At 42.1% G+C, this 5,195-nt stretch overlaps 1 long non-coding RNA gene across 3 annotated transcripts in view; it reads left to right on the forward strand.

The window, feature by feature from the left end:
- Positions 1–3,669: 3,669 nt before the first annotated feature.
- LOC111870682 overlaps positions 3,670–5,195 on the forward strand; it is a 9,990-nt gene continuing 8,464 nt past the window's right edge. Inside the window, exons 1-2 of one of the 3 annotated variants that reach the window (XR_002843900.2) lie at positions 3,670–3,735; positions 4,647–4,870. This is a non-coding gene — a long non-coding RNA (uncharacterized LOC111870682). Of the gene's footprint in view, positions 3,862–4,286; positions 4,387–4,646; positions 4,871–5,195 lie in introns of those variants that run through there. The other 2 variants (XR_004513695.1, XR_002843899.2) reach the window with 2 other exon arrangements.

Genomic DNA, 5,195 nt, shown 5'->3' on the forward strand with positions numbered 1-5,195 from the left:
AAAGAAAATACGCCACCAGAAGAACTATTTGTAAATAGGAGAATAATATTAAAAAGGATTTTAATGGAATATGCTGGAGGGTGTTGACAGGATTCACTTGTCTCAGGACAAATTGAAGGCACGTGTAATCAGATAAATGAAAATTGGTGTTATTTAAAATGCTTGAAGTTTCCTGAGTGCCCGCGCAAGTGTTGTCTTGCTGAGATGAACTCGGATCAACAGTTTCATTTACTATAGTAACTTAGCGAGTTGGCTGGTTAGCATGCCGCCCCTGCCCTTGAAGTCGTGCTATTGCACATCCCCTGGCGGTACCAAACGCTACTATGTGAAAAGAGTAACCGTGCCGAGGCAGTCGTGGAGTGCTTGCGATTTGCAGTTGTTGCTACTGAATATATAATATTTATTCGTGCCGTTGGTATGTAATGGATGGAAACTGGGAAACCAGTGACGGCGTGTTTGTATTCAGATGGGCGGTTTTCTTTTTCCGCCTGTACTGCGTCTCTTCCACACTACTTGCACTCTTCTAGCTGTATTTTCCCTTCATTACGTGGCCGGCAGTTTCTCTTTCGCGCAGCCTTTGATAAATGTCATTAACCTTGTCAAATATATGCCATTTCTTATTTCTTCGGTGTCTAATCATTTTATCACTGCTATATCCTTCTTCAGTAGCCGGGATAGCCCAGTAGATATAGCGACAAACATACGGGCTGGGAGAGCTGGGTTCTATTCCCGAAAGAGGCAAGAGATTTTTCTCTACTGCACAGTGGCCAGACCGGCTCTGGGGTTCACAAGCCTCCTATCCAGTAGCTATAATCACGTATATTCAGGATCTCAGTTTCTCACAGCAATGGTTATGAGTTCTGTCGTCTGGGATATTAACTTCTTGTGCGTTGAAAGTCAACTGAAGTTTCGGAAAGACCATGTCGCCTCCAATCTTACTATTCGATCCTGAAAATCCTGGTGATACATCCTCCAAAATTATCGGATGTCTTTCAATAGATTATATAGTGTTACGACACAGAAGATAAGACTCTTAATAAGTAAATTAAATACACTCATTCATTCACGGAGCTGAGCCCTTCTTGTGCAGCTACTCAAGAACTTCCCAGCATTTTCTGGAACCCAAGGTTCATTACCGTGTTCACAAGAGCCATCCACTATTCCCTGTTCTGAGACAGATCGATCCAGTCAATACCAACCTATTCTATCTCTCTAAGATCCATTTTAATATTATGCACCCACATACGTCTAGTTCTTCCTACTGGTCTCTTTCCTTATGACTTTCCCACCAGTATCCTTTACGCATTCATCTCCCTCTATTAGTGCAACATGTCCTGCTCATCTCATCTTCCTTGTCTCTATCATTCTAATTGTACTTGGAGAAGAGTAAAGTTATGAAGCTTTGCAGTTTCCCTAAACTTCCCGCCAATTAATTTGTCTTTGGTCCAAATAAATAATAATTGTTAGCCCCAAACTTACAAATGTAATATGGGGGGGCATCGACATTATGTTTTTGGATTGCAAAAAAGTTTTTAAGCTGACAAAGGGTTCGTGTTTGTGAAACGCGGAAGGGCAAAGAGCCTGGCAAGAGAATGTCAGAGCTCAACAGAGCCTCGCTGACAAAGCGGAATCAAGCTCTCGTAAAGGTAAAACACTGGGAGGAATATAAATGCTGCATAGACAGAGGCTGGCAGAACGGGATTAGCCGCCGTGAAAAGTAATTATCCAATGAGCACTAGCCATCCTTATAGTTAGCGTCAGAAAGGGGCGGGATTTCACACTCCCGGAAGTTGATGAGCCATCAATTTCAGAGTGCAAAATTATCGAAATGGGAAATAGTGGAGGCTAATCAACAGTCATGTTCAAGGAGTGTAGCCGGAAGCTATATCCGTCATGGCATCGACAAGTGGTGGTTGGCGATCGTCTGCATCTATGTCTCAAATAAGTCGAACTACTCATATTAGCCATGAAATATAAGGTGATATTATTAAAGTGCAAACCCAGTAGCTAAATGAGCAACAGAACAGGCTAGTATACCATGTGTCAGTAGAGGTGGGAGTATGAATGTATATGAACCTTGTGCGACCCGACAGAAGTCGGCATTAATTACTGTATATAAGTGTAAATATGTAGATACTGGACGAATAGAGTAGGACGGAAATGTAGAAGACTTCATTGGTACAACCCGTTAGGCTCCTTCCCTTTACCGCTCCTGCGTAACCCTACGTCTCATGGGAACTGTGAGCTCAGAGCCGGAGAGCAACACAGTCCGTACAGGAAGAATAAACCGAAGGAAGAGGAGAGGCTCCTGAGTGACAGGAGCCGACAGAGAGTAGGCAGGACAATTGGTGGCAGCGATAAGATATAGAAGAGCACTATTTGTGGCGCAATCGTTGTGGCACAACAAGTGGTGACAGCGGTGGGATTAGCAAAAGAGAGACTGCTAACGTAATAATTTAGTATTTTGTTTTAACCACCCCTGTCATCACGCCAATAGAACAATACTACTACTACTACTACTACTACTACTACTACTAATAATAATAATAATAATAATGATTGCTTAATAAAATTCTCATCTTCTACAATGACTCTCGTTAATTCAACACAGTGGCACCATTTTGTACACACTTCAGATCTCAGAAATTGGTGGGTTGATTTTCCGGTGAGCAGTACGGGCTTGTGGGTTGTAAGGCCGCGTAGATTGGACTGTCTGATGGTTCCAGGCATCTCCCTGGTGGCAAAGGACGGCAGCCGGATAAGGCTGACAACCTCACCGCCATTTGACAGGCGATTGCATAGTGCAGTGTTTGTCAAACTTTTTAAGCCTAATGACCAGTAAAATGTCTGAAATTTTTCTACGGACCACGAAGTTATGCAGGCCTATTTAAACTCATCTGCTATTACCAACATTTGACACATACTGTGTCACTTATAACATAATAAATCTAAAAGCATGTTTTGAATACATATGCAAACAAACTTATTTACTTGGGCCGCGCCATAGCTCAAGCGGTTAGTCACTGGCTTCCAACTGCGGCGGCCTGGGTTCGATCGCGAGTCTGGTCATGTGGGATTTGTGGTGGACATAGTGGCGCTGAGGTAGGTTTTCTCCGAGTACTTCGGTTTTCCCTGCCAATCTTCATTCTACCAATTGCTCCACAATCACCCTCACCTATCATCTGGGGCTGTGCGCAATAGGCCAGAACTTGTCGCACTCCATTTAACATTCCCTTCTCTTCCCCCGACACATACTCTATACCTGCTCTGGCCTGCTACCTGCTGGCCACTTCCCCAGACTCTTCCCCACTTCGCGTATACAGCTTGTTCACTCAACTGGGCTCAGTCTGTTGCACCTGCTCAAGATGGTTCGCCCGCGTATTTCTTTTTGTCTTCTACCCTGAAGATGGTGGCGATACCTTCCTCCGAAACGTCGGTTAACACAATTTCTACATGGCGCCACATCCCAGAAGACCGCTTTCTTCTTAATTGCGTATGTTTGCAGTTCGGCCATAAGAAATTGGTGCAGACAGTAAAATACGGTAAAAAATACGTGATAATCAGGTTAATTACAGTTATTCCTGAGGGAACATTATAATTGGCAGTACCGTAATACAATAGTATCGTTCGGTAACTATGGTAAGATACAGTTGGCAGTATGTGGTGCTTGGCATCCCTGGCATAGTCTATTTGACGTACGTGCATAAGTGGCGTGATGATGGATTAGCGTTTTGTGTAAGTAGTCTGAATCGATCTGAATAGTGTTTGGAAAAATACTACAAGGCCTGGGAAGAGAATTGCAAAATACGTGGAATTTCTCTGAGTTTTATATTAGTTTTTTAGAAGAAAACATCATTAAACGTGTGTAATATTGAAACTTTGCTGTTTTTTTTTACGAATTATAGTTACCGAACGTTCTCTTTGTGCTTGTAAATTAATTAGTGTTTTTTCTGAGCTCGAACTTTCTGATTTAATGCGTGTGCAGTAGTTCGTCATTCCATATTTTACATGCAAATCCAACTCATTAAAAAGGTATTGAAAAGCGATGGTCTGTGGTGACTTAATTGTAGTTGGGGTGTACTGAAAAGGATACCGATGGCACGGTGTGTGAATGTAAATATATAGGTTAGTGACTTTTTCTTTTATTGCTAGTGGGGTTGGACTAAGTCTCTTTTACTGCGGCCACTTCTGGCCTATTGTACCTGCCCCAGATGATAGGTGAGGGTGACTGTGGAGAAATTGGTGGAATGAAGACTGGCAGGGGAAACCGAAGTACCCTGATAAAATCTGCCCCAGCGCCGCTTTGTCCATCACAAATCCCACTTGACCAGACCCGGCATCGAACCCGGGCCGCTGCGGTGGGTAGCCAGGAACTATCTGCTTGAGGTATGGCACAGCCAATAGATTAGTGAATTACTAGATGTAGCATCTTGTAGTCTGGTGGATTTCTTGTGATGTTTCGAAGGCAATAGGTTCGGGTGATTCCAAGGAGCTTGCAACATTGGTAACAAATTAACAGACAATATAGTGCCCAATAAGGTGGCAAGTTTCATTATGTCTGCTCACAGAACCCAGTATCCCATACAGTTTTGTTGCCATAAGATACAGGTGCATAAACTAATGATGATCAACATGTTCTCTTTCAGGACCTGGGAAATTATTCAAAGTTAGAATTTTGATACATTTATCAGAACTCAAAATCCATATCAGTAGGATTTCTGTAACCTACTTCTTTCACAGCCCAGGGAGAATCATGTGTGAGGAACGAGTTCAAAGGTTGCAAAGAATTCTACATTCTCTTGCAACAAGAGTGCCAAGAGTTTTGCTACAGAGAATTGAAGAAATATTTCCTTCACTGAGAGAAACCATGGTGAGTGTTTTGTGCTTGTTTGCACAGGATGGAATGTTTTTATCTTAATCCTTGGATGAACAGGTTCACAGAAACCAAATAATTTGTTGCAAGATTGTGTTAATTTTCATAATGCAAGCGGTCATATATTTTATGGAATGTTGTAGGTGAGACGAGGTTTTGACTTACATTTTCCAAGCAATAAATTAGCCAAAGTGCAGAAGGGTATATATTATTCATGAATTAGGATATTCAATAATCTACCACAAGGCATCAGGAATCTATTAAATCATATTACTAAATTCAAACAGGCTCTAGAAGAGTTTCTTCTTGCTGGTTCATTTTA

Source organism: Cryptotermes secundus, unplaced genomic scaffold, assembly GCF_002891405.2.
Source record: "Cryptotermes secundus unplaced genomic scaffold, Csec_1.0 scaffold3343, whole genome shotgun sequence".
Lineage (NCBI taxonomy): Eukaryota > Metazoa > Arthropoda > Insecta > Blattodea > Kalotermitidae > Cryptotermes > Cryptotermes secundus.